Source organism: Schistocerca piceifrons, chromosome 1, assembly GCF_021461385.2.
Source record: "Schistocerca piceifrons isolate TAMUIC-IGC-003096 chromosome 1, iqSchPice1.1, whole genome shotgun sequence".
NCBI lineage: Eukaryota > Metazoa > Arthropoda > Insecta > Orthoptera > Acrididae > Schistocerca > Schistocerca piceifrons.
In genome coordinates, this window is record NC_060138.1 from 1,076,939,859 (window position 1) to 1,076,962,601 (window position 22,743).

Below are 22,743 nucleotides of genomic sequence, written 5' to 3' on the forward strand. Positions count from 1 at the left end.
AACCTAAGGATATGACACACATCCATGCCCGAGGCAGGATTCGAACCTGCGACCGTAGCGGTCGTGTGGTTCCAGACTGTAGCGCCTAGAGCCGCTCGGCCACCCTGGCTCCATGTTGTTGTTGTTGTTGTTGTTGTGGTCTTCAGTCCAGAGACTGGTTTGATGCAGCTCTCCATGCTACTCTATCCTGTGCAAGCTTCTTAATCTCCCAGTACCTACTGCAACCTACATCCTACTGAATCTGTTTAGTGTAGTCATCTCTTGGTCTCCCTCCACTATTTTTACCCTCCACGCTGCCCTCCAATACTAAATTGGTGATCCCTTGATGCCTCAGAATATGTCGTACCAACCGATCCCTTCTTCTAGTCAACTTGCGCCACAAATTTCTCTTCTCCCCAATTCTATTCAATACCTCCTCATTAGTTATGTGATCTACCCACCTAATCTTCAGCATTCTTCTGTAGCACCACCTGTAATATATTCTCCCCACTGCACGCACAGACAAGTCACTGCAGTTAACAGAAAATGCTATCTGAACCCGAAAACGACTCGGGCACAACTGACCTGTATTTCATAAAACGTGACTATATTTTTCTCGTAATATTTCTTCCGGGGAGGTCGATAAATATCGCTTGATACACATGCAAGAGTTCGTCCTCGCCTACAAAGAAACATCACAAGTATAACAAATAGAGTTTACAAGTTATCAACCCTCCTCTGTGACGAAATCCATTTCCTGTTAACAAAAAGGAGTTCAAAATGAGTCATTTGAAGTGAATTCGCTTAGAAGATCAGGGAGACTGATATAATAAAATAAGGAGTATAATTATAAGCATTTTCTTCCCTTGGACCACGGAAACAAAAGCTAATCGGTCATGGAACGCACAGAATGCTGAGAAGGCATCAACAAAATTTTGAGAACAGCAATAGACCGAGATACATTATATACAAATCACATTCTTTTGGAGTAATACTGCTACTATACCCAGTTCATAACAGATATCTGCCATAAAGAAACCTTCAGATTCGTTTTGAAAATATGGCTTTTGGCATGCTGTACACCTATTGAAAATAGACCCTACACAACAGCGCAGACTTTTCTGCACAATGACTAACGAAGCAGCTTTCAGGTGAAAACTTATGTTCTGTCGACTTTACATCGAGCAGCGCTGAGCAGTTGCTTTACTTTATTTATTTTTTAAGTAGCAATTTTACAACCCTACGCTTTACTAAACTACTCTCTGCCACACACAGACGTTTGCTAATGTATTCTAACACAGAAAGGTTCACAATGAATAACGTATCTATAAAATTATGTAGTACACATGTTGCTTTACTGATCCACACGAACTATTTTACACAATAACTAAATATTCAAATATGAGGTTTGGAACTTTAATAGTGGAAACTATTTATTTACATCTCGTACAAAATAGATACGTGTTTCAAAGTTTTACTGATCTTCAAAGTAGTCACCAGCATTGTGTATTACCCGTTGCCAGCGATGTGGAAGTCGCAGGATACTCTTAGCAGTGCCAGTTGTATTGACAGTTCGAGCGGCGCGGTCTATTGCCCGACGAATTTGTAACAGATCTGCAGCGAATGCCATGAGGTGTTTCCTTCAGTTTAGAAATAGTTGAATTCACGATGGCTTAAGTCAGGAGAGTGCAGTAGGTGGTATGGCACTTAGCAGCCCCATCAGTCAAGCAAATCAGTACTAAATGTAGAAGTAAACTTTAAAAAAAAATCTAACGAGATAGATAAGCATGATTGAAAACTACATACTGGTCAATAAATAAAGATTAAACAATAAAGAATAAATTATTAAGAATTAAAAACAGTATGTGCTATAGAAAGATTGCAACACTAAGTCTTTATCAGAGAGTGAGCCAGAATTCATCCCAGAGTAACCTAGAGAGCATCCCAGAGTGCCCCAGTGGGCTACAACACTAAGAAGAATCGCTTCTCGGCTTTTGGCAAGATCAATGTGTACAAGTGTTTAATATATGTATATGCTTCGAGTAGAATTAAATGCAGCTGCTTCATAATATACAGCCACAGAAACTCGTCAGAACATGAGTTAGCTGCCTGCAAGTACTGATAAGAGCCGCGCCATACGTCACACTTCCTGCAGATAACTAGCTAGAGACTGGGCGCGGCAGGAAATAGCGCCCTGATAAACCGCAATGGCGGCACCGGATGCTGAGTTTTCCAGCGGATCGCGCTTAGTTAAAACTATAGCGCGATCCTGCGAGCTCTAGCGGCAGCCAGGCGAACTACGTAGGCACTGGCGCTGTATGTAGCTGCAGCAGCAAGTCAAGACAGCCATGCATATATTAAACACTTGTACACATTGATCTTGCCAAAAGCCGAGAAGCGATTCTTCTTAGTGTTGTAGCCCACTGGGGCACTCTGGGATGCTCTCTGGGTTACTCTGGGATGAACTCTGGCTCACTCTCTGATAATGACTTAGTTTTGCAATCTTTCTACAGCACATACCGTTTTTAATTCTTACTAATTTATTGTTTACTGTTTAATCTTTATTTATTGACCAGTATGTAGTTTTGAATCATGCTTATCTATCTCGTGAGATTTTTCTTAAAAGTTTACTTCTACTTTTAGTTAAAATTCTTATCTTCTAGATCTAGTATTGTTTAAATATTTATTCATCATAAACAATCTATGGGTTGCAGGGGTTCCGACCCCTGGGGAGGTGGGTGGGTGTATATGCATGGCTGTCTTGACTTGCTGCTGCAGCTACATACAGTATATGGTCAGGACCTGGAGAAACTGCCATCAGTTCTGTCTCCATGCCGTTCACTTTTGGAACACAACCTACGACCAGCTTAGAGACACAAGTGATGACACTTTCTGCAGGGCCTGACCATTTTATTCTGCCTCGGGCATGGATGTGTGTGATGTCATTAGGTTAGTTAGGTTTAAGTAGTTCTAAGTTCTAGGCGAGTGATGACCTCAGACGTTGAGTCCCATAGTGCTCAGAGCCATTTGAACCATTTTGAACCATCATTTTGCAGGACAATACTCAAGCACATACAGTGCAAGCTGTTACTGATTTGTTTGACCGATGGGGCTGCTAAGTGCTATACCACCTAATGCACTCCCCTGACTTAAGCCCTCGTGAGTACAACTCGATTTCTAAACTGAAGGAAACACCTCATGGCATTCGCTTCAGACCTGCTACAAATTCATCGGGCAATAGATCGCGCCGCTCGAACTGTCAGCACAAATGGCACTCTAAGAGTATCCTACGACTTCCACATCGCTGGCAGCCGGTTATACACAATGCTGGTGACTACTTTAAAGGTCAGTAAGACTTTGAAACTCGTATCTATTTTGTACGAGCTGTAAACAAATAGTTGTCACTATTAAAGTTCCTACCGTCGTAGGTTCAAGCAACTGCTCACGTTACAAAGCTCCCACTACTCTCCTAAATAATAGTCTTGTGGTACTACACACTATGAAAAATGTCTCATCTACGAAAATTTCGTAATGTTAAAGTACATTCGAGTATCTGCATTCTCCCATCACTCCTGTTCGAAAAATGCTCGATTCCAAGTTTCTCCTATTTATATCCGTTCCACCCACTATGCATGACAGTGCTGCTCGTATCACTCTACCAGATAGTATTTATGTACCAATATTGGCATTTTATGTCGTAAAGTGAAGTCAAAACCATCAAGACGCACATGCGAAAAACTCATTACAAAGGTAACCAAACATTAAGTAGATATTAAATTTGTCCACAGAGAAAATGATTGAAAAAATTACAAATATTTTATCATATTGTTGTAGCAAAAGAAAACCTTAAAGTGATTCGGGCATAAAATGACAGATACATTACAGGTACTTCTTTTCGAACTTCCAGTATCATTGTGTGTCGCGAATTTAACGATTCACGGCACAATTGAGGTCCTGACACTTTAAGCAGTTGGTACCGTCTCTGATGACGCCTTCCTGCCGTGGCAGACCATGCGTGGAACTGCAAAATCAATGAGGGCAGCGCCACAGCATGGCTGTGGCCAGCCTTAAGTGGTAGCAGAGGGAATTTTGGTGTGGGATAAGTAAGGGGCCAGTATGGAGTCCATGGGCAGCAGCAGTAGGACGAGACTTTGTGATTCTGTGCCAGCGATGGCGCACCGGCCGGTTTTGCTTACGTCCAGGAGCAGCTGGTTGAGGCAGTTGGTCAGCGAGCAGCAGCATCTAGGAAGATGGGGCTGGTTGTCGGCTGCTGGCATCTTGTGACAGTGGCCCTGTGGTGGGAAGGGACAGTTGCTGTCATAAAGGGCACTTGAGCTGCGAGGACCCTCAGTGGGAGATGTGAACGGTATGCAGAGAGTCAGCGAGGAAGTACAACAACAAGCGAGCAACTGAGACGGGATGCAGCTGCACAAAATGTGACCAGCAGAGGAGGAAGCCTGCTGGAGTATGGACGTGAGCGAGGGTTTGCCCCCCTAGCACGGTTCCAGTTCCAGGCGAGACAGCTTACCTTGGTTGAATTACTTCTCTGATTTATTTTCTCCTGCAGAAAGCTTTCTGTAGCGGAGTTCATTGCCCTTCATTACCCATTTACTATTTCTCTTGTTGGTTGTGTTTGTATTAACTTGTATTAGTTTTGGGTCTTGGTGTGTTGACTTTGGTTTTGTTTATTGTGTTGTGAGCTAGAACCTTGTTATTTTTATAGTCATTCCTTCAAACTTGTATAGTTATTAGTGGTATGACTGCCTGGTGCTTTATGCCCTCCTGGTTATTGTAAAGCTAAAATTATTTTGAAGGACAGAAATTTTTCATTCTCTGACAGGGAGAAATTTAATGCACATTTGTAGACCCTGCCTGTCATTTTCTTGTGTTTTATCTTTACTGACGTGGGAAAGGCCGTAACTGTCAAAAATTCAAATCAATAGGTTTTGCGTCGAGAAGGTATTACGTGGTCATGCCAACGGCACAGACATGATATGGTATATCTAGATATTATCAAACTTAGCTGGAAACATAGTCGCTAGATAACATGCGTTTTATGTGCATAGCTGTTGGACCCAACAAGGTAGTTTATCCTTCTACACTGTCTCGACAACAGAGCGCGTCTGCACATGTTGGTAACAAGTGGTAGTGTTTGACGTGGGTACAGACCTGTTTTTATAATTGAATGTGCCATCAGAACCTCCTTCATTTAGAACTCGAAATTACTAAATGTTTACTCGTATTTTACTCCTTCATGTGTGTTTACCCAAACTTGGTTATAAACGAAATTGTTCCATCGGCAACATGTAAGTTCTGTTATAACTGTCGTTAATTCACTTAAGAGGCTAGAAGCAAATTCATACAGAATTTTGGAAACGGACAACTTACGCACCAGGAACATATTTCATGGGACTCATTAATATCATAAATTTGATGGAAAATACGATGGTCCAACGTTAAGCAGGAAGCAAGTTTCTGTTACTTATTATTTATCCGCTGACAGTGGCCATATGCAAGTTTGAAAGTTTGCAGCAAATCTTTTTAAGAATATACTGGGACTGTCAAATTTATGGATACTGTAATATTTGAAGATCACCAGGGTAAAAATATTTATTACCTATGGTGAACGTCCTTGATGAGAAGCGTCACGAATTTTAACACAAAATTTGTGCATAAAATACAAATAACGGTTATTCTGACTTTGAATATGGACTGATTTTGTATGTTTAGTGTACGTAAGTGCGATTTAATAGACAAAAATATGCCAGATTTTTGAAATGTGGTCTAGGAACACTCCGTAATCTATGCCGGCACGGTAGCTCAGCGTGTTCGGACAGAGGGTTACATATCCTCTGTAATAAAAAAGCTGAGTTAATCGATCATCAACGAACTTAATCGGATGTCTTACGACGTCCGCCCCGAGCAGATACAACGAACAAACGCGGACAAAATGAGAATTACAAAAAAAAAAATAAAAGGCGTAGCGTCTTTGATTCATAATCAAAACGTCTTCGGTCCCGGTTTCGATCCCCGCCACTGCCAAAAATTTTGATAATCTGCATTGGCGGCCGAAGACTTCCGGCATAAGAAGTCAGACTCATTCTGCCAACGGCCTTATCAAAGAGGGCGGAGGAGCGGATAGAGGTTCAGGGCACTCTCTTGTCCTAGGGGTGGGAAATTGCCCCTAGAGGCGGAAGAATCAGCAATGATCAACGACATGAGGATGCAGAAGGCAATGGAAACCACTGCATTAAAGACACGTAACGTGTATCCACAGGACATGGGGCCTGTAATTGAAGACGTGTCATGATCTCTCCATTGGCAAAAGATTCCGGAATAGTCCCCCATTCGGGTCTCCGGGAGGGGACTGCCAAGGGGGAGGTTACCATGGGAAAAAGATTGAATAGTCAACGAAAGGATAACGTTCTACGAGTCGGGGCATGGAATGTCAGAAGCTTGAACGTGGTAGGGAAACTAGAAAATCTGAAAAGGGAAATGCAAAGGCTCAATCTAGATATAGTAGGGGTCAGTGAAGTGAAGTGGAAGGAAGACAAGGATTTCTGGTCAGATGAGTATCGGGTAATATCAACAGCAGCAGAAAATGGTATAACAGGTGTAGGATTCGTTATGAATAGGAAAGTATGGCAGAGGGTGTGTTACTGTGAACAGTTCAGTGACCGGATTGTTCTAATCAGAATCGACAGCAGACCAACACCGACAACGATAGTTCAGGTATACATGGCGACGTCGCAAGCTGAAGATGAACAGATAGAGAAAGTGTATGAGGATATTGAAAGGGTAATGCAGTATGTAAAGGGGGACGGAAATCTAATAGTCATGGGCGACTGGAACGCAGTTGTAGGGGAAGGAGTAGAAGAAAATGTTGCAGGAGAATATGGGCTTGGGACAAGGAATGAAAGAGGAGAAAGACTAATTGAGTTCTGTAACAAGTTTCAGCTAGTGATAGCGAATACCCTGTTCAAGAATCAAAAGAGGAGGAGGTATACTTGGAAAAGGCCGAGAGATACGGGAAGATTTCAATTAGATTACATCATGGTCGGACAGAGATTCCGAAATCAGATACTGGATTGTAAGGCGTACCCAGGAGCAGATATAGACTCAGATCACAATATAGTAGTGATTAAGAGTAAGCTGAAGCTCAAGACATCAGTCAGGAAGAATCAATACGCAAAGAAGTGGGATACGAAAGTACTAAGGAATGACGAGATACGTTGAAGTTCTCTAACGCTATAGATACAGCAATAAGGAATAGCGCAGTAGGCAGTACAGTTGTAGAGGAATGGACATCTCTAAAAAGGGCCATCACAGAAGTTGGGAAGGAAAACATAGGTACAAAGAAGGTAGCTGCGAAGAAACCATGGGTAACAGAAGAAATACTTCAGCTGATTGATGAAAGGAGGAAGTACAAACATGTTCCGGGAAAATCAGGAACACAGAAATACAAGTCGCTGAGGAATGAAATAAATAGGAAGTGCAGGGAAGCTAAGACGAAATGGCTGCAGGAAAAATGTGAAGACATCGAAAAAGATATGATTGTCGGAAGGACAGACTCAGCATACAGGAAAGTCAAAACAACCTTTGGTGACATTAAAAGCAACGGTGGTAACATTAAGAGTGCAAAGGGAATTCCACTGTTAAATGCAGAGGAGAGAGCAGATAGGTGGAAAGAATACATTGAAAGCCTCTATGAGGGTGAAAATTTGTCTGATGTGATAGAAGAAGAAACAGGATTTAGATAAGATAGGGGATCCAGTATTAGAATCGGAATTTAAAGGAGCTTTGGAGGACTTACGGTCAAATAAGGCAGAAGGGATAGATAACATTCCATCAGAATTTCTAAAATCATTGGGGGAAGTGGCAACAAAACGACTATTCACGTTGGTGTGTAGAATATATGAGTCTGGCGATATACCATCTGACTTTCGGAAAAGCATCATCCACACAATTCCGAAGACGGCAAGAGCTGACAAGTGCGAGAATTATCGCACAATCAGCTTAACAGCTCATGCATCGAAGCTGCTTACAAGAATAATATACAGAAGAATGGAAAAGAAAATTGAGAATGCGCTAGGTGACGATCAGTTTGGCTTTAGGAAAAGTAAAGGGACGAGAGAAGCAATTCTGACGTTACGGCTAATAATGGAAGCAAGGCTAAAGGAAAATCAAGACACTTTCATAGGATTTGTCGACCTGGAAAAAGCGTTCGACAATATAAAATGGAGCAAGCTGTTCGAGATTCTGAAAAAAGTAGGGGTAAGCTATAGGGAGAGACGGGTCATATACAATATGTACAACAACCAAGAGGGAATAATAAGAGTGGATGATCAAGAACGAAGTGCTCGTATTAAGAAGGGTGTAAGACAAGGCTGTAGCCTTTCGCCCCTACTCTTCAATCTGTACACCGAGGAAGCAATGATGGAAATAAAAGAAAGGTTCAGGAGTGGAATTAAAATACAAGGTGAAAGGATATCAATGATACGATTCGCTGATGACATTGCTATCCTGAGTGAAAGTGAAGAAGAATTAAATGATCTGCTGAACGGAATGAACAGTCTAATGTGTACACAGTATGGTTTGAGAGTAAATCGGAGAAAGACGAAGGTAATGAGAAGTAGAAGAAATGAGAACAGCGAGAAACTTAACATCAGGATTGATGGTCACGAAGTCAATGAAGTTAAGGAATTCTGCTACCTCGACAGTAAAATAACCAATGACGGACGGAGCAAGGAGGACATCAAAAGCAGACTCGCTATGGCAAAAAAGGCATTTCTGGCCAAGAGAAGTCTACTAATATCAAATACCGGCCTTAATTTAAGGAAGAAATTCTGAGGATGTGCGTCTGGAGTACAGCATTGTATGGTAGTGAAACACGAACTGTGGGAAAACCGGAACAGAAGAGAATCGAAGCATTTGAGATGTGGTGTTATAGACGAATGTTGAAAATTAGGTGGACTGATAAGGTAAGGAATGAAGAGCTTCTACGCAGAATCGGAGAGGCAAAGAATACGTGGAAAACACTGATAAGGAGAAGGGACAGGATGATAGGACATCTGCTAAGACACGAGGGAATGACTTCCATGTTACTAGAGGGAGCTGTAGAGGGCAAAAACTGTAAAGGAAGACAGAGATTGGAATACGTCAAGCAAATAATTGAGGACGTAGGTGCTACTCTGAGATGAAGAGGTTAGCACAGGAAAGGAATTCGTGGCGGGCCGCATCAAACCAGTCAGTAGACTGATGACAAAAAAAAAGTAAAACAAAGCATGGGTGTATGCCGATCCACTCTAGACATTTTCTATAATATTATAAGTGGGAACGTATTCATTAATGTTTTTTGGTTCCCTTGCAAAGTTTCCTTTTTGGAAGTCAGTCACTACGATTCCCAAGTAAATGCCTCAAATGTATTTAAAAATGGACAGGTATTTACACCCTTACGACCCCCAACCACTTGCCACTCTCACTATTTCCTGCACCACAGTTGTTAGTAGAGCATCGTTTTGTGCTGTGAGGGCATGTTGTTCGTATGTGATAGTGTTGTTATTTTTCTGTGCTCTTGGGCTTTTTTGTTGTTGTTGTTGTTGTTGCAAGAATGACAGTTGGAGAAATCCCGGTTATGTACTGGTTGTGGAAGGACTAGTTAGCTTATGAGGTTGCCATTCATGGAAAATCACCACAGATAAGCTGCCTAAGTCTACAGCTTCACCAGGTAGTGGGGAGCTAGAGCCGTTATCATCTGGGGAGCAGCGAGAGGTATCTGGCTGAAGTGGTACAATACAGATAGCATTAACTAAAATGGAACTGTTTATTAATTTCCTGAAAAGAGAGGTACCATCCCATTCACAGACGAGGTGGTTGTAGACAGGGATATCGCATTACATAAATCGATTTCATGACTTAATGTTTGGAATTAATGATGGGGTGAACAGTAACGTTCTGGCAGAATGTCGGGCAAACGCTGTGCAATTAGAGTTGACAAGGAAAGTTCACATTAAGTGATATTCTGTCAACAACGTAGTACAGATAATTAAAACACGGAACTGGGAGAAGATGGTTGTCAACTTCAGGAGTTATGAGGTAAAGGTGTAGAGGTGATCCAGTGGAGTTAACAGTCCTCTAGGTTACCGTACACTCCTTTAGCATTGATGAAGGAGAAAGTGTTTTTGGTGGACTGTATTCCGGTTACAGTACAGTTCTTTTACTATTTTGTATTACTCGACGAGCAGAAGGAATAGATTGGATTAGACAATGTACAAATTTTTCAGAAGTCGTAGGGAAGTTTGGTTCAGTGCGTGGCCAGAGCAATGATATCGCGAGAAACTGTAAGGAGCCGGCATCAAGTATTGTGCGAACAAATGATTCTGGATAGGGCTAGGAGAGAAATTTTGGTAAGATTGTTAAGGCTGATGAACTCCTGCCTCACTTTCAAAGGCAAAATCAGATTACGAGTTTCATAGCACCTGTCATCGTACTGTTGTAGAAGATTTCAACAGCTGGAGAGCCACTCATTAACCGGTCTGTTGCGGCAGTTGGAAATAGCAAACGAAAGCCGAAGTTTTACATTTTTCACTTAAGAAATTGTTCACACAAGAAAATCATACAAACCGACCGTCGTTTGACCATCGAACAGACTGTCATATGGATGACATAGTAATAAGATTCCCTGGCGTAAAGAAATAAATGGAAGAGTTGAGAACAAATAAGTCACCAGGTCCAGATGGAAACCCAATTCTGTTTTACAAAGAGTACTCTAAGACATTGGCTCACTAATTAAGCTACATTTATTGCAAATCTCTTGCCCACCGCAAAGTGCCGAGTGAATGAAAAAAAAAACCACAGGTGACTCTTGTATATGTTGCTGATGTGGTCTTCAGTCCAAAGTCTGGTTTCATGCAGCTCTCCATGCTAACCTATCCTGTACAGGCCTCTTCACCTCAGTTACTACTGCAACTTACATCCTTTTGAATTTGCTTAGTGTTTTCTTTTCTCGGTCTCCCTCTACGATTTTTAACCTCCATGCTTCCCTCCACTACTACATTGGTGACTCCTTGACATCTCAGAATGTGTCCTACCATCCGATCCCTTCCTCTAGTCAAGCTGTGCCACAAATTCCTCTTCTGCACAATGCTATTCACTACCTCTTCCTTAGTTACGCGATATACCCACCCAATCTTCACCATTCTTCTGTAGCACCACATTTCAAATGGTTCTATTTTCTTTTTGTCTAAATTATTTATCGTCGGTGTTTCCCTTCCATACATGGCTACACTACGTACAAATAGATTCAGAAAAGACTTCCTAACACATAAATCCGTACTCGATGTTAACATATTTCTCTTTTCAGAAATGCTTTCCTTGCCACCACCAGTCTACATTTTATATCCCCTCTACTTCGACCATCATTAGTTATTGTGCTGCCCAAATAGCAAAATTCGTTTACTACTTTAAGTGTCTCATTTCCTAATCTGATGCCCTCAGCATGCCGCGATTTTATTCGACTACATTCCATTATCCTCATTTTGCTTACGTCGATGTTCATCTTATATCTTCCTTTAAAGGCACTGTCAATTCCAAACTCTTTGCTGTCTCTGACAGAATTACAATGTCGTCGGCAAACCTCAAAGTTTTTATTTCTTCTCCCTGGATTCTACTTCCCATTCCAAATTTTTCTTTTGTTTCCTTTACTGCTTGCTCAATACACAGATTGAATAACATCAAGGGTGAGCTACAACCCTCTCTTACTCCCTTCTCAACCATTGCTTCACTTTCATGATCCTTTCTTATAACTGCCAACTGGTATCGGCACAAATTGTAAATAGCCTTTCGTTTCCTGTATTTTACCTCTGCCACCTTCAGAACTTGAAAGCGAATATTCCAGCCAGCATTGTAAAAAGCTTTCTCGAGGTCTACAAATGCTATAAACGCAGATTTGCCTTTGCGTAACCTAGCTCCTAAGATAAGTCGTAGGGTCAGTATTTCTACGGAATCCAAACCAATCTTCCCCGACATCGGTTTCTACCAGTTTTTCCATTCGTCTGTAAAGAATTGGTGTTGGTACACTACTGGCCATTAAAATTGCTACACCAAGAAGAAATGCAGATGATAAACGGGTATTCATTGGACATATATATTATACTAGAACTCACATGTGATTACATTTTCGCGCAATTTGGGTGCATAGATCCTGAGAAATCAGTACCCAGAACAACCACCTCTGGCCCTAATAACGACGTTGATACGCCAGGGCATTGAGTCAAACAGAGCTTGGATGGCGTGTACAGGTACAGCTGCCCATGTAGCTTCAACACGATACCACAGTTGATCAAGAGTAGTGACTGGCGTATTGTGATGAGCCAGTTGCTCGGCCACCATTGACCACACGTTTTCAGTTGGTGAGAGATCTGGGGAATGTGCTGGCCAGAGCAGCAGACGAACATTTTCTGTAGCCAGAAAAGCCCCTACTGGACGTGCAACACGCGGTCGTGCATTATCCCGCTGAAATGTAGAGTTTCGCAGGGATCGAATGAAGGGTAGAGCCGCGGGTCGTAACATAGCTGAAATGTAACGTCCACTGTTCAAAGTGCCGTCAATGCGAACAAGAGGTGACCGAGACGTGTAACCAATGGCACCTCATAACATCTCGCCGGGTGATACGCCAGTATGGCGATGACGAATACACGCTTCCAATGTGCGTTCACCGCGATGTCGCCAAACACAGATGTGACCATCATGATGCTGTAAACAGAACCTAGATACATCCGAAAAAAATGACGTTTTGCCATTCGTGCACCCGAGTTCGTCGTTGAGTACACCATCGCAGGCGTTCCTGCCTGTGATGCATCGCCAAGGGTAACCGCAGCCATGGTTTCCGAGCTGATAGTCCATGCAGCTGTAAACGTCGTCGAACTGTTCGTGCAGATGGTTGTTGTCTTGCAAACGTCCCCATCTGTTGACTCAGGGGTCGAGACATGGCTGCACGGTCCGTTACAGCAAGGTGGATAAGATTCCTGTCATCTCGACTGCTAGTGATACGAGGCCGTTGGGATCCAGCACGGCGTTCCGTATTACCGTCCTGAACCCACCGATTCCATATTCTGCTAATAGTAATTGGATCTCGACCAACGCGAGCAGCAATGTCGCGATACGATAAACCGCAATCACGATAGGCTACAATCCGACTTTCATCAGAGTCTGAAACGTGATGGTACGCATTTTTCCTCCTTCAGGTATGATTTTTTAGTAGCAGGTTATGTCATATACGTCGTTGCTCCTATGACATCATGTTACGTTCATAAAACAAATCCAAGGTGTTCACACTATTTTAGGAGCGCGTTACATTCGAGCAATTGTTGCAAAGCTCTTGTATGTAGCGTACTTAACACTAGGAAGATTATACTTATTTTACAGAAATTTGCTACTTAACTTGCGTATCCTTTTGCTCTCATCATTGGTATAAATATGACTGTATGTATTTTTTTTTTTAAATAACTTGTAGATATTTGTTCTGTTATTGTTACTCTGGAGTAGTAGGTACAAATTATCATGAACGATAATTAAATATAACTGAAAACAGAGTAATAAGCAGGTTAAGTATCAAATTTCTGTAAAATAAGTATTATCTTCCTAGTGTTAGGTACGTTATATATTAGAGCTTTGCAGCAACTGCGTGAAAGTAACGTGCTCCTAAAATAGCGTGATTACCTCGATTTTATTTTATGAGAATAACATGATGTTATAGGGGCAACGACGTATATGACATAATCTGCTACTAAAAAATTATCCATAAAGTAAGATATAATGCGCCTAGTATATCTATAGATATGACTTGTTCCTACATCCAAATCACAAGCGTCACTAATGTATCCAATGTATGATACTTCCTTTCCAGATACTTCAAAATGGCCTAAAGCCGAAATTGTACAATCGTACAAGAAATAAAGAGAATTGCTGCTGAAGGCTTCAAGAAATCTTAAAAAAAAGTATCCTGGAAGTGACTAATGTTTTTCGGGAATGTTTTCTTCCACTTAATTAATCCGACAAACATTGGTGAACTCGATATTTTAATACTGCCAACCTGTCATTTAGTTTCACAAATTAAACCTATATATCTTATGGGGTTCTCGTATTAGCACACTAGAGATAAGCACAAAAACTGCAGAGAATCCCCCGGGGGTAAAAAGCTTTTATTTTTGAGAAACTGCGGATCTAGTCGTAAAAATTAGCTGAGTGCGCCATTAATCGGTTTGGTCGCTGGATAACAAGGATGCGTCTGTTATGAAAATTTTATTGATGCGTTTCAACTAAACTAAGCAATGATGTTAGCGGAAATACGACTTAACATGATACTTTGTGTTGTTGTGGGAAAGTTTTTCCAAAACCTCTCAGCATCCTAATTAAAAGCCCTCTATCCTAACTAAATTACCCAAATTAAATTCAAATTACTACTGATGTATGCAAATGTGAATGTTAATGAAACAAACACCAGTGATTGGAAAACCAGTTAGTATTTCTCAATTTCATTTCGATTATTTTCCCAGAAATCGGAACCGCTGGCAGACTGTAGGAAAGTGAGGGGAACAGGTGTCCATTGGCTACCGTGTGGTAAAAATGTTCCTAGCTGAAATGCCCAAGGCAGGTATTAGAATAGCTGAGCATGTCCTACTTACAGATAAAAGCCTCATAGAGCCCTGAAGATGACTTCCACTAGGCTGTAAACAGCCATTGTGACATATTGAGGAAAGAATGGTTTAAAAAGAGATATGACTCGGCAAGAGGTGGGAAAAACCACACACTCAGGCCGAGAAGAATCTGCTAGACTCACAAGAGGCGATAGGAGGCTGTAACACCGAAAATCCAGGATGCATGGCACCTGCTGCCGATATGTAATTTTTTTTTGGTGATTTGTATATAAATGTTTGTAATTTAAATGCTTTATTTTAATAAGTAAGGACCATGCTTCACTGTATGTGTAAATTTAGGTAGAAGTCTGTTGAAATTTCATTGCATTTATATGTGTCTTACTGTGAAACTTACAAGCTCTGGGGAAAAGCCACAACAATTGTTATTTGCATCGACTAGCAACGATAACAGCAGTGCTTGTGCGTTGTAAAATCTTTGGGTACGGAGTTGTTGCACGGAGCACGCGGAGAGAGGGATATGGGTTCCCTGCGCTTGTAGTATGCGGAAGTGTGGCGTTAACGTTCTCGCAGTAGAGTGTACCATTTCGGCAGCATCATGTACGTGCGCCGGCCAGATGTCTAGCAGCAGGAGTAAGGAGAGTGAACTGGTGGATGAGGCTGTATTAATTATGATTGCCGGTCCCTGTAATTAGCTGTGCTCCACAAGATGCTACCGTCTTCAACAACAGCAGCCGTTTCGAGCAACACAGATTCGTCGTATGCACAGCATTGATGTAAGACTCTTCATTGGTAGAAAGTATTAACGGCTAACCCAGCAGCACAACAGAATGTAATTTGATTGATAAAATTTATTTAAATAATAAACAGTTAAACTCGGGGGGATTGTGTCCTCGTTGTCCTCAGACATTGTTATCAAGCAGGGTCCTTGTTCCTTTTTTCCCCTTATATGCTAACCGAGTGTCATAAGAAACAAATTGAATATTTACTCCCAGTTTATTAATGAATAATTTCAACTTTTAAGAATTTTATCCTCAGTCTACTTTCAATAAACTCTTGTACAACAGACGTTTCAGTATATGAGTAAAGTAAAGCAATTTCATTTTTGAAGTCTTAGAATCAGTCACTGGAAAAAATCCAAATCTAAAGAAATGCACAAATTAAGAGTGTGGAAGTTTTATTTATTTTACATATAGCTTGGAGCACATGGCTGTTTGGTTTGGTACGTATTCTATTATTTATTTCTGTTCAAATCAGTAAAAAAGGCTCAGGTGTTCAGACAATAATTTGAAATCCAATTTACAAAATAGGTAACTGCAAAGTAAAAGTGCTTGCTTTTTTTTTTTTCTAAATTTCCTTGATGACGTTACGTTGAGGTCACTGAAAGTCATTGTTCAGATATGAAGTTCAGTAATGACATACACTTTTATTGCATATTTTCAAATCATTACTCCATTGTTTTTTTCGAAATTTAATGACAAACACAATGTAAGAGTGACTTCTCAGTTTTATCATTACACACTCACTTAAAATTAGTGTCAAAAAACGTGACAATCTTCATTTGCCATATCAGTGTTTAATAATACATGTTTTTCTTTCCCATCATCTTGTACAGGATTTAAGATATAAATTGCCATAGTGGTCTGGCGACCGTTAATTATTTCACTAGTGTAACTTTCGGATTCATGATCAGTGGTATCCCTTTTCTGCCCTGTGTTGTTCGTGAGTGAATGCACAAAATAACTTTCATTTTCCCAAATTATAACCCTGTCCAGTATAAGTACTTTTTATTTTTAGTAGACTTTTCCATTAGAAGCGTCTGTTGTACACTTTCCTCCTACTTATCGGTATTATTTCTTCGGGGAAGATAGCATTATCCAATTAATACAAATGCATTAGGCGTACACGAAATCCACGGTCATATTTTACAAGCAGGATAGGCCGATTAGTATGGGGGAGGCAACAAGGTGTTTCTGAAATTTTTTAAAATAGTTCTTGGTTGGTTAATCAAAATTATTTTCGTAGCGTGGTAGCATATGTGCAGCCCTTGCCATTGGCTAAAAGGTGAACCCACTCTCAATATAGTAGAAAAGATCTGCTTTCCACTGCACTCTGAGAGAGAAACGAGCAGTACTGGTTAATAGTGGCAGATGCTTGAGGAGAAAGGAAATAGTTGTTACTGTTGTAAACTAGTCATTGGTCGGAACTCGCAAGGTCTAAAGCAACTGGCTGAAGAACCAGCAATAATTCTAAGTAGAATGTCAGAGAGTCATTTCGTCTCGGGTCGACAAAGCGAGAGATTTTTTTACCTTAGAGCTGCAGAGAGGGAGGACATCGTCCTAGAGCTGTCCGCAGATGAGAGGGCTGAACTTGTAACTTCCGGCTATCACTACAGCCATCCTCTGCACCTGAGTCTTAGAGAGATGGTATTAATAAGCCGCATTTGTGAGAGTCGTGACGAGGGGAGCGTGGAGTTGTTTGTTGCAAGTTAGTCATGGTTTTCTAAAATTAATTCACACAATCGTTAAAGTCGGCATGTACTTAGCCAAGGTTATGGTGCTTACATGTACATATCTGGCTCCTTTTTGATAGTCACTGATCAATCCCACAATCACTGAGGATTTATGTAGATCTAACTAATTTCATCATTTCATTCCGAATCTTACACTACAGGCTATTAAAATTGCTACACCAAGAAGAAATGCTGATGATAAACGGGTATTCATTGGACAAATATACTAGAACTGACATGTGATTACATTTTCAAGCAATTTGGGTGCATAGACCCTGAGAAATCAGTACCCAGAACAACCACCTCTGGCCGTAATAACGGCCTTGATACGCCTGGGCATTGAGTCAAACAGTGCTTGGATGTCGTGTACACGTACAGCTGTCCATGCAGCTTCTACAGGATACCACAGTTCATCAAGAGTAGCGACTGGCGTATTGTGACGAGCCAGTTGCTCGGCCACCATTGACAAGACGTTTTCAATTGGTGAGAGATCTGGAGAATGTGCTGGCCAGGGCAGCAGACGAATATTTTCTGTAGCCAGAAAGGCACCTACTGGAAGTGCAACATGCGGTCGTGCATTACCCTGCTGAAATGTAGGGTTCCGAAGGGATCGAATGAAGGGTAGAGCCACTGGTCGTAACACATTTGAAATGTAACGTCCACTGTTCAAAGTGCCGTCATTGCGGACAAGAGGTGACCGAGACGTGTAACCAGTGGTACCCCATACCATGACGATGGGTGATACGCCAGTATGGCGATGACGAATACACGCTTCCAATGTGCGTTCACTGCGATGTCGCCAAACACGGATGCGACCATCCTGATGCTGTAAACAGAACCTAGATTCATCCGAAAAAATGAAGTTTTACCATTCGTGCACCCAGGTTCGTCGTTGAGTATACTATCGCAGGCGTTCCTGTCTTTGATGGAGCGTCAAGGGTAACCGAGCCATGGTCTCCGAGCTGATAGTCCATGCTGCTGCAAACGTCGTCGAACTGTTCGTGCAGATGGTTGTTGTCTTGCAAATTTCCCCATCTGTTGACCCAGGGATCGAGACGTGGCTGCACGATCCGTTATAGCCATGCGGATAGGATGCCTGTCATCTCGACTGCTAGTGATACGAGGCCGTTGGGATCCAGCACGGCGTTCCGTATTACCCTCCTGAACCCACCGATTCCATATTCTGCTAACAGTCATTGGATCTCGACCAACGCGAGCAGCAATGTCGCGATACGATAAACCGCAATCGTGATAGGCTACAATCCGACCTTTATCAAAGTCGGAAACGTGATGGTACGCATTTCTCCTCATTACACGAGGCATCACAACAACGTTTCACCAGGCAACGCGGGTCAACTGCTGTTTGTGTATGAGAAATTGGTTGGAAACTCTCCTCATGTCAGCACGTTGTAGACCGGCGCCGACCTTGTGTGAATGCTCTGAAAGGCTAATCATTTGTATATCACAGCATCTTCTTCCTGTCGGTTAAATTTCGCGTCTGTAGCACGTCATCTTCGTGGTGTAGCTATTTTAATGGCCAGTTGTGTATATATTCCCTTTATAATTTATTTGACTCTTGATGCACATTTAACAATTTCTATATCTGTTTAATAAGTGGAATGAAGTCCATACAGTTTAATAATAAACAGCACGTTATAGTGACCTTCGATTACTTTTCTTAGTTGGACGAAACCTCTTTATCTTTATATCTACGTGTGGTATGATACCTGTATGTCATGTTTGACTGGACCACCCATTTTTAAATTCTGATGCATATTAGTTTTCTTAATGTTTCACCTGACAGTATGGGAAGCTGCTTGTTCACTGCATAAGTCACAAGGTTCGGATCTTGTTAGCATCTCATGGGTATGCTAAATGCTGAACCGTAGTCTCACAGTATCTAGTTTCTTCGGATAATCCATTGATGGGCTAATCCCCGAAACAAGTCAATAAAGATTTTACAACAAAACGATTTTTGTTATTTAGCGGTCTGAAGCATTTATAGAGGATGTGGATGAACCCTGTTGGAGGTTGGCGGGTCAGGTTGTCAGATAGTGTTAGAATCAGTGTTGTCCCTTTTGCGGTGCTGAAAGGTGGGGCTTGACGCATAAAGCTATGCTGCCTGGGCGTGGCGTAACCTTGTCTGGTCAACATACCTGGCCGGAGGCGGTGCTAAGTCACGAGTATGAAACTGCTGGCTAGCAAGGGCTGGCTCTGGTGAGCACCCCACTGGGTCAGTGAGTAAGGGGACTTCACTTCCATCCCAGCCCATCAGCGGTATGATGGACCGAAACCCTGGAAGGCTGTCTTGTCGAGATGACCGTGGAGCAGAGCTGCCTCACGGCGAAAGCTGACACAGTCAAGGACGCCTGCTCGATGACTTGTCAACTCAGTCATCTACCTAGTTCGGTGGCCAATATTTGCCTGCACCACGACGGGTTTGTTGTGCTGTTGCTGCTGAAGTATCGCATATGGGGCATACCAAAGTGCCTCTGGTTTTGGTAACTAGCCAGGCGCTGACTGGCACGTAGGCATCAGCGCAGTTTGTGGAATGTCGTCGTAACTGGCGTCTGCTTCATCTCTCCTGTGCAGCAAGCTACTTAAATTTAAGTATTAACTTCTTTTTCCGTGTTTTGTTGCTTTTAGAAAGCTTTAATTTTCGAGTACTAGTAGTAGTGTTCCATAGATTTCGTTTTTGTTTTGAATACAGTACAGAGACAGTGCTTATTTTCATTATTTCCAACAAGAAGTGTCTAGTAACCACAGTTTAGTCAGCTATCAGCCGCCTTAGTGAATTAGCAGTCTAGTCAAAAGTTGATTGCTTAACTCTCTACAGTAAATTATTGATTTCTTAGGATGGATGGGATATGTGGCTGCTGATGGCCACGGTCAGCCGTCTTCAGGCTGCTGCCTCGGAGTGTAGCGGCAGTGGGGAGGCTGGTGCGTCGTATGGTACACCCCAGGTGTTACATGCTTCACCCACGGTCCCTGCTGTCGGGACATCTTGGCGGGTACCGGGCGCGGTTGGGCCACCCTCTCCCCAAGGGGAGTGGCGGGTTCAACGTCGTTCGCGTCGCATGAGGCGCAGGGTCAATGTAGAGGTTGGCCGTGTGCCATCTCCCTCTCTTCCTGTGAGTGGTCATGTGGCCGCTCTTTCAGCAGGCACACGGGGGGAGAGGTTTATTAGAGATTGGGAGCTCCAATGTTGGCCGAGTGATAGTCCCTTAGGAAAATAGCGGAAAGGTCGGGGAACAAGGCCAGTGTTCACTCTGTCTGCTTGATGGGGGGTCTCATCCGAGATGAGGAGGAGGCCCTGCCGGCGGCGATAGAGAGCACTGGGTGCACCCGACTGCAAATTGTTGCTCATGTCGGCACCAGTAACTCCTGCCGTCTGGGTTCAGAGGTCATCCTCAGTTCATACAAGCGGTTGGCGGAGTTGGTGAAGGCAGAAAGCCTCGCTTGCGGGGTGGAATCTGAGCTAACTAATTGTAGTGTCGTTCCCAGAACCGATCGCGGTCCTCTGGTTTGGAGCCGGGTGGAAGGCTCAGACTATTCTGCGGAGATCTGGGGTGCAAATTTCTCGACCTCCGCTATCGGGTGGAGAAATGTAGGGTCCCCCCGAACAGGTCAGGCGTGCAGGCGTGCACTACACTCAGGAAGGGGCTACAAGGGTAGCGGAGTACGTGTGGAGTGCACATGCGAGTTTTTTAGGTTAGAGAATTCCCTCCCTAGGCCCGACAAGACGCCTCTTGAGACGTGACAAGGTGGTAGTAGGGCAAAACGCAACAGGGAATAACAATATTAATGTGCTAATAGTAAACTGCAGGAGAGTCTATAGAAAGGTCCCAGAGCTGCTCACATTAATAAACGGTCACAGTGCCCACATAGGACTAGGGACAGAAAGTTGGCTGAAACCAGATGTAAACAGTAATGAAATTCTAAACTCAGATTGGAATGTATACCGCAGTGACAGGCTGGGCAGTGAAGGGGGAGGCGTGTTTGTAGCGATAAAAAGTGCGATAGTATCGAAGGAAATTGACGGAGATCCGAAATGTGAAATAATTTGGGTGAAGATCATGAGTAAAGCAGGCTCAAACATGGTGATTGGATGTCTCTATAGGCCTCCTGGCTCAGCAGCTGTTGTGTCAGAACACCTGAAGGAAAATTTGGAAAATATTTCGTGTAGATTTCCCGACCACGTTTTAGTATTGGGTGGATATTTTAAGTTACCAGATATAGACTGGGAGACTCAAACGTTTATAACGGGTGGCAGGTACAAAGAACCCAGTGAAATTTTTTTAAGTGCATTATCTGAAAACTACCTAGAGCAGTTAAACAGAGAACCGACTCGTGGCTATAACATATTAGACCTTCTGGTCACAAACAAACCCGAACTATTTGAAACAGTTGACGCAGAACAGGGAATCAGCGATCATAAAGCGGTTACAGCATTGGTGATTTCAGCCGTAAATAGAAATGTTAAAAAAGGTAGGAAGATTTTTCTGTTAAGCAGAAGTGACAAAAAGCAGATTTCAGAGTACATGACGGCTCAACACAAAAGTTTTATCTCAAGTACAGATGGTGTTGAGAATCAGTGGACAAAGTTCAAAACTATCGTACAATATCAGTTAGATGAGTATGTGCCAAGCAAGATTGTAAGAGATGGAAAAGAGCCACCGTGGTACAACAACCGAGTTAGGAAATTGCTACGGAAGCAGAGGGAACTTCACAGCAAACATAAACATAGGCAAAGCCTTGCAGACAAACAAAGTGAAATGTAGTGTGAGGAGGGCAATGCGAGACGCGTTCAACGATTTCGAAAGTAAAGTTCATGTACTGATTTGGCAGAAAATCCTAAGAAATTTTGGTCTGATGTCAAAGCGGTAGGTGGATCAAAACAAAATGTCTAGACACTCTGTGATCACAATGATACTGAAACAGGGGATGACAGACTAAAAGCCGAAATACTAAATGTGTTTTTCCAAAGCTGTTTCACAGTGGAAGACTGCACTGTAGTTCCTTCTCTAGATTGTCACACAGATGACAAAATGGTAGATATCGAAATAGATGACAGAGGGATAGAAAAACAATTAAAATCGGTCAAAAGAGGAAAGGCCGCTGGATCTGATAGGATACCAGTTCGATTTTACACAGAGTACGTGAAGAAACTTCCCCCCCCCCCTTCTTGCAGCGGTGTACCGTAGGTCTCTAGAAGAGCGTAGCATTCCAAAAGATCGGAAAATGGCACAGGTCATACCCGTTGTCAAGAAGGGACGTCGAACAGATGTGCAGAACTATAGACCTTTATCTCTAACGTAGATCAGTATTAGAATTTTGGAACACGTATTATGTTCGAGTATAATGACTTTTCTGGAAACTAGAAATCTTCTCTGTAGGAATCAGCATGGCTTTCGAAAAAGATCGTGTGAAACCCAGGTCGCGCTATTCGTCCATGAGACTCAGAGGGCCATAGACACGCGTTCCCAGGTAGATGCCGTGTTTCTCGACTTCCGCGAGGCGTTTGATACAGTTCCCCATACTCGTTTAATAAACAAAGTAAGAGCATATGGAGTATCAGAACACTTGCGTGATGGGATT